This window comes from Haliotis rubra, unplaced genomic scaffold (assembly GCF_003918875.1).
Source record: "Haliotis rubra isolate DU_JTF1 unplaced genomic scaffold, ASM391887v1 Scf328, whole genome shotgun sequence".
Lineage (NCBI taxonomy): Eukaryota > Metazoa > Mollusca > Gastropoda > Lepetellida > Haliotidae > Haliotis > Haliotis rubra.
In genome coordinates, this window is record NW_025767000.1 from 363,499 (window position 1) to 371,150 (window position 7,652).

The 7,652-nt window shown below is 37.1% G+C and overlaps 5 non-coding genes across 5 annotated transcripts; all 5 read right to left on the reverse strand.

The window, feature by feature from the left end:
* Positions 1-777: 777 nt before the first annotated feature.
* Positions 778-868, reverse strand: Trnay-gua. The gene is given in 2 exon segments: positions 778-813; positions 832-868. It is a non-coding gene; the product is annotated as a tRNA-Tyr (tRNA).
* A 1,643-nt stretch (positions 869-2,511) lies between these two features.
* Positions 2,512-2,626, reverse strand: Trnal-caa. Its single transcript has 2 exons — positions 2,589-2,626; positions 2,512-2,557 (listed from the first exon to the last, which is right to left on the reverse strand). It is a non-coding gene; the product is annotated as a tRNA-Leu (tRNA).
* A 358-nt stretch (positions 2,627-2,984) lies between these two features.
* Positions 2,985-3,075, reverse strand: Trnay-gua. Its single transcript is given in 2 exon segments — positions 2,985-3,020; positions 3,039-3,075. It is a non-coding gene; the product is annotated as a tRNA-Tyr (tRNA).
* A 2,108-nt stretch (positions 3,076-5,183) lies between these two features.
* Trnay-gua lies at positions 5,184-5,274 on the reverse strand. Its single transcript is given in 2 exon segments — positions 5,184-5,219; positions 5,238-5,274. It is a non-coding gene; the product is annotated as a tRNA-Tyr (tRNA).
* Positions 5,275-6,853: 1,579 nt separating this feature from the next.
* Trnal-caa lies at positions 6,854-6,968 on the reverse strand. Its single transcript has 2 exons — positions 6,931-6,968; positions 6,854-6,899 (listed from the first exon to the last, which is right to left on the reverse strand). It is a non-coding gene; the product is annotated as a tRNA-Leu (tRNA).
* Positions 6,969-7,652: the final 684 nt, after the last annotated feature.

The window sequence follows — 7,652 nt, forward strand, 5'->3', positions numbered from 1 at the left end:
GAAATTCTCTCCATGTGATCTTGAAAGACATTCAAGTGATTGATTTCTCACGGTTATCCACACATACTGATTTAAATATGGAATTTGTACTCCGCCTAAGTTGCAGGCTAAAAACCCATTTCCCATGACGAAAATATTCAAAAGCAGAAACTCCTTGATCAAAAATAAACAATCAACAATATTATATAGTGGTCGAAAGAACTGGGTAAAAAACATAATTACCATCTAATCTGCTATAATAATTCATTATAACAATGACAACTTCAATACATAGGAAAATATTTACGATAGAAAAAATAAAAGATATGTCAGAAGTGGGATTTGAACCCACGCCCACATTCGTGGACCAGAACACCCAACCTCTATGATAGAGAAGGCACAGCCTTGAGTCACGAATTTAGACCACTCGGCCATCCTGACAGCTGTTAAAAAGGGATTGTTATGGCATATTTACTACTGATACATCGTATAATTGAGGGAATACGTGCGCGTGACTCTTCTTGCAGAGGTAAAGCAATATCACTACATGCATGGTACATTCATTGTTTGACACACAAGACATTGTCCACAGTTTACATCATGCAACCGAGCAAATGGATTGCGCAACTCCAAGTATTTCAAATCTGGTTTCATTCACTGTACAAAAAGGAAAAGGTCATTAAGTAGTCCCTATTCCTATATATACTTGGTAACACTGGACAATGAGTTTTCAGAGAACGTTATTATAGTTTCCAAATGTGTCTAAATTTAGAAACTTCAAAATATGAAACAAAAAGTTCCCGCGAGGCGGATTTGAACCACCGACCTAAGGATGTCAGATTACACTTTCCACTACAGTCCTCCGCTCTACCAACTGAGCTATCACGGGGCTGACTAAATACCGTCACAACCTTATGCGATCACTCAATGAGTGTGTACATTCCATTACACAAACTGCCTCCCCACTACAGTTTCCTTGTAAACGGTGCATCACCCCCATTAGGCGTGCGAGGGAGTGAACATCAGTAGCGATACACGACATTCACTAGACATATACACCTAGTATGGCTTGAATAAACACGCAGATGGCTACCTGAACACTGCTACCGCCTGTGTTTACAGTATTTCATTTCCTCTTTGAGTTTCAAATCCCACATCTAACACCAAGAATTCTTTGTTTATAGCCTTTCCAATATCGTTCAATGTTTTGTTTCTATACAGCCATTGCCTGCTGATCAATACTTCGAAATCTAACAACATTTACCATCACCAAATATATTTGTCCCCTCAATTAATGTCATGCTTTCTTCCTCCGTTCTCTCACCACACGCATATTGACACGTTTGTTGTGCCCTTAAACATGTGACGTAGTGACATAAGCTCCGCCCACTCATGAATATTCATGATTTCTGTGCACTTAAGACCATTGTGCGTTTAAGGGCACAACACACGTTCATGAATCATGGTGCATTCGGAATAGTCACATTGATATTGTACAACAACAGGCACATGAAAGTGTACCAAGTTTGTACATTACCTTCTCTCTATTTAACCAGTACCCATTCTTCAACCAATCCACATGAAAATATTTTGGAGTAAGCATATATTGGTTCAACGAAGACTGTGGGAATAAGCCAAATTACAAATACCTAATCCTTCTCGGGTTTGAACTGTGGTACGTTTTTGTTGAAAAAAGCAAATCTATATGATAATATGTCTAAGATACCCATCAGCAGTTATGTATAATTCCATAAACATTTTGTTATAGTTTTATTTCTACTTATATATTTTCACAAAGAGAACTACATACAATCAATCTTCTTTCAGTGTTGGGTAATATTACAAACATCCGATATTTTCAACTGAACATCAACAGATGATCAAGTCAAATGTGGGATGTGGTTTATTTTACCTCCCAGTATGCAATTAACACCTTAAGTAACTGCAGGATATATGGTATGCAGTCCACGGGTGGTCATTTGACAGAAGATGTCTTTTTCTAAGCATTTATAGTATAGAAGATAATTTTGATAAATGAAATAAATTGATAGGGAGACAGCTGATCGTGGACTATGTCATACTATCTACGTCACAAAGTAAATTGTTCTTGATTACATTTCCAAATAACTTGATAAATACATGTAAATGTCCTTTCGACTTCCGTATATAGGAGCGAATGTGACAAATGTTTCTCAACCTAAATATGACAATTCCAACGTTTTCATGAAATTCTCTCCATGTGATCTTGAAAGACATTCAAGTGATTGATTTCTCACGGTTATCCACACATACTGATTTAAATATGGAATTTGTACTCCGCCTAAGTTGCAGGCTAAAAAACCCATTTCCCATGACGAAAATATTCAAAAGCAGAAACTCCTTGATCAAAAATAAACAATCAACAATATTATATAGTGGTCGAAAGAACTGGGTAAAAAACATAATTACCATCTAATCTGCTATAATAATTCATTATAACAATGACAACTTCAATACATAGGAAAATATTTACGATAGAAAAAATAAAAGATATGTCAGAAGTGGGATTTGAACCCACGCCCACATTCGTGGACCAGAACACCCAACCTCTATGATAGAGAAGGCACAGCCTTGAGTCTGGCGCCTTAGACCACTCGGCCATCCTGACAGCTGTTAAAAAAGCGATTGTTATGGCATATTTACTACTGATACATCGTATAATTGAGGGAATACGTGCGCGTGACTCTTCTTGCAGAGTTAAAGCAATATCACTACATGCATGGTACATTCATTGTTTGACACACAAGACATTGTCCACAGTTTACATCATGCAACCGAGCAAATGGATTGCGCAACTCCAAGTATTTCAAATCTGGTTTCATTCACTGTACAAAAAGGAAAAGGTCATTAAGTAGTCCCTATTCCTATATATACTTGGTAACACTGGACAATGAGTTTTCAGAGAACGTTATTATAGTTTCCAAATGTGTCTAAATTTAGAAACTTCAAAATATGAAACAAAAAGTTCCCGCGAGGCGGATTTGAACCACCGACCTAAGGATGTCAGATTACACTTTCCACTACAGTCCTCCGCTCTACCAACTGAGCTATCACGGGGCTGACTAAATACCGTCACAACCTTATGCGATCACTCAATGAGTGTGTACATTCCATTACACAAACTGCCTCCCCACTACAGTTTCCTTGTAAACGGTGCATCACCCCATTAGGCGTGCGAGGGAGTGAACATCAGTAGCGATACACGACATTCACTAGACATATACACCTAGTATGGCTTGAATAAACACGCAGATGGCTACCTGAACACTGCTACCGCCTGTGTTTACAGTATTTCATTTCCTCTTTGAGTTTCAAATCCCACATCTAACACCAAGAATTCTTTGTTTATAGCCTTTCCAATATCGTTCAATGTTTTGTTTCTATACAGCCATTGCCTGCTGATCAATACTTCGAAATCTAACAACATTTACCATCACCAAATATATTTGTCCCCTCAATTAATGTCATGCTTTCTTCCTCCGTTCTCTCACCACGCATATTGACACGTTTGTTGTGCCCTTAAACATGTGACGTAGTGACATAAGCTCCGCCCACTCATGAATATTCATGATTTCTGTGCACTTAAGACCATTGTGCGTTTAAGGGCACAACACACGTTCATGAATCATGGTGCATTCGGAATAGTCACATTGATATTGTACAACAACGGGCACATGAAAGTGTACCAAGTTTGTACATTACCTTCTCTCTATTTAACCAGTACCCATTCTTCAACCAATCCACATGAAAATATTTTGGTGTAAGCATATATTGGTTCAACGAAGACTGTGGGAATAAGCCAAATTACAAATACCTAATCCTTCTCGGGTTTGAACTGTGGTACGTTTTTGTTGAAAAAAGCAAATCTATTGATTTTCTGAGATAATATGTCTAAGATACCCATCAGCAGTTATGTATAATTCCATAAACATTTTGTTATAGTTTTATTTCTACTTATGTATTTTCACAAAGAGAACTACATACAATCTTATTTCAGTGTTGGGTAATATTACAAACATCCGATATTTTCAACTGAACATCAAACATATGATCAAGTCAAATGTGGGATGTAGTTTACTTTACCTCCCAGTATACAATTAACACCTTAAGTAACTGCAGAATATATGGTATACAGTCCACGGGTGGTCATTTGAGAGAAGATATCTTTTTCTAAGCATTTATAGTAGAGAAGATAATTTTGATAAATGAAATAAATTGATAGGGAGACAGCTGATCGTGGACTATATCATACTATCTACGTCACAAAGTAAATACATTTCCAAATAACTTGATAAATACATGTAAATGTCCTTCCGACTTCCGTATATAGGAGCGAATGTGACAAATGTTTCTCAACTTAAATATGACAATTCCAACGTTTTCATGAAATTCTCTCCATGTGATCTTGAAAGACATTCAAGTGATTGATTTCTCACGGTTATCCACAAATACTGATTTAAATATGGAATTTGTACTCCGCCTAAGTTGCAGGCTAAAAACCCATTTCCCATGACGAAAATATTCAAAAGCAGAAACTCCTTGATCAAAAATAAACAATCAACAATATTATATAGTGGTTGAAAGAACTGGGTAAAAAACATAATTACCATCTAATCTGCTATAATAATTCATTATAACAATGACCACTTCAATACGTAGGAAAATATTTACGATAGAAAAAAATAAAAGATATGTCAGAAGTGGGATTTGAACCCAAGCCCACATTCGTGGAGCAGAACACCCAACCTCTATGATAGAGAAGGCACAGCCTTGAGTCTGGCGCCTTAGACCACTCGGCCATCCTGACAGCTGTTAAAAAGCGATTGCTACGGTATATTTACCACTGATACATCGTATAATTGAGGGAATACGTGCTCGTGACTCTTCTTGCAGAGTTAAAGCAATATCACTACATGCATGGTACATTCATTGTTTGACACACAAGACATTGTCCACAGTTTACATCATGCAACCGAGCAAATGGATTGCGCAACTCCAAGTATTTCAAATCTGGTTTCATTCACTGTACAAAAAGGAAAAGGTCATTAAGTAGTCCCTATTCCTATATTTACTTGGTAACACTGGACAATGAGTTTTCAGAGAACGTTATTATAGTTTCAAAAAGGTGTCTAAATTTGGAAACTTCAAAATATGAAACAAAAAGTTCCCGCGAGGCGGATTTGAACCACCGACCTAAGGATGTCAGATTACACTCTCCACTACAGTCCTCCGCTCTACCAACTGAGCTATCACGGGGCTGACAAAATCCTGTCACAACCTTATGCGATCACACAATGAGTGTGTACATTCCATTACACAAACTGCCTCCCCACTACAGTTTCCTTGTAAACGGTGCATCACCCCCATTATGCGTGCGAGGGAGTGAACATCAGTAGCGATACACGACATTCACTAGACATTTACACCTAGTATGGCTTGAATAAACACGCAGATGGTTAAACATCACTTTCCACGATAATGACCTGGGCACTGCTACCGCCTCACCCGCGACCGTAGATTACAGGTATGTATATTTATGTGGCTGTTTACAGTATTTCATTTCCTCTTTGAGTTTCAAATCCCACATCTAACACCAAGAATTCTTTGTTTATAGCCTTTCCAATATCGTTCAATGTTTTGTTTCTATACAGCCATTGCCTGCTGATCAATACTTCGAAATCTAACATTTACCATCACCAAATAAATTTGTCCCCTCAATTAATGTCATGCTTTCTTCCTCCGTTCCCTCGCCACACGCATATTGACACGTTCATGAATCATGGTGCATTCGGAATAGTGACATTGATAATGTACAACAACGGACAAATGAAAGTGTACCAAGTTTGTACATTACCTTCTCTCTATTTAACCAGTACCCATTCTTCAGCCAATCCACATGAAAATATTTTGGTGTAAGCATATATTGGTTCAACGAAGACTGTGGGAATAAGCCAAATTACAAATACCTAATCCTTCTCGGGTTTGAACTGTGGTACGTTTTTGTTGAAAAAAGCAAATCTATTGATTTTCTGAGATAATATGTCTAAGATACCCATCAGCAGTTATGCATAATTCCATAAACATTTTGTTATAGTTTTATTTCTACTTAATGTATTTCTTTCAGTGTTGGGTAATATTACAAACATCCGATATTTTCAACTGAACATCAAACATATGATCAAGTCAAATGTGGGATGTAGTTTATTTTACCTCCCAGTATGCAATTAACACCTTAAGTAACTGCAGGATATATGGTATGCAGTCCACGGGTGGATATTTGAGAGAAGATGTCTTTTTCTAAGCATTTATAGTAGAGAAGATAATTTTGATAAATGAAATAAATTGATAGGGAGACAGCTGATCGTGGACTATGTCATACTATCTACGTCACAAAGTAAATTGTTCTTGATTACATTTCCAAATAACTTGATAAATACATGTAAATGTCCTTTCGACTTCCGTATATAGGAGCGAATGTGACAAATGTTTCTCAACCTAAATATGACAATTCCAACGTTTTCATGAAATTCTCTCCATGTGATCTTGAAAGACATTCAAGTGATTGATTTCTCACGGTTATCCACAAATACTGATTTAAATATGGAATTTGTACTCCACCTAAGTTGCAGGCTAAAAACCCATTTCCCATGACGAAAATATTCAAAAGCAGAAACTCCTTGATCAAAAATAAACAATCAACAATATTATATAGTGGTCGAAAGAACTGGGTAAAACACAAAATTACCATCTAATCTGCTATAATAATTCATTATAACAATGACAACTTCAATAAATAGGAAAATATTTACGATAGAATAAAAATAAATAAAAGATGTGTCAGAAGTGGGATTCGAACCCACGCCCACATTCGTGGACCAGAACACCCAACCTCTATGATAGAGAAGGCACAGCCTTGAGTCTGGCGCCTTAGACCACTCGGCCATCCTGACAGCTGGAGTGGCATGGGAAAATTATGAACAGTATCATTTGAATCACATGAGTGGTTTCCTTGATTGTTTTTTTGGATTGGTGGTATATTATGAAAGACTAGGGCAATACAGAAAGATTTTACACGACAAAATTGATCGACACTGAGCACTGTTGCTTTTATAATAACAACCGGAAGTCTTTCATAACCGTCACGTGATAATGGACATGCCCACGTGACCGAAATCCAGCGGTGAATCCGACTCTGGGAGTTTTACACTCGCGAGCGGGTTATTATACTGTTTTAAACGGAAGATAGATTTTAGATGATAAATAACGCTAAACACACATGTATACACACTTATGAGTTTTAACAAGTGTAGAAACACTCGCTGATAAAACATCTGAATCGTCGGGAGAGATTTCTCTTCATATGCTCACGTTCTGTTACTTCCCATTATAATCACATTCCAGCACTTATCTCAGCAAGTTCTCGATTTCGATTTATTGATATTGAGTACGTTTATCTGATAGATCACAAAAATGTGCAGATTTGTTGCTGAGTGTTAAATAAGCCGTGAAAAACAAGGACAGAATACGTTACGGATAATATTACGTAACATTTAAACTTTCACGAACTATGAGGCATGCAGTATCTATGCATTATTTTCCTCGGCATCTATAAACAGTAGATTTCGGAGTTGTTA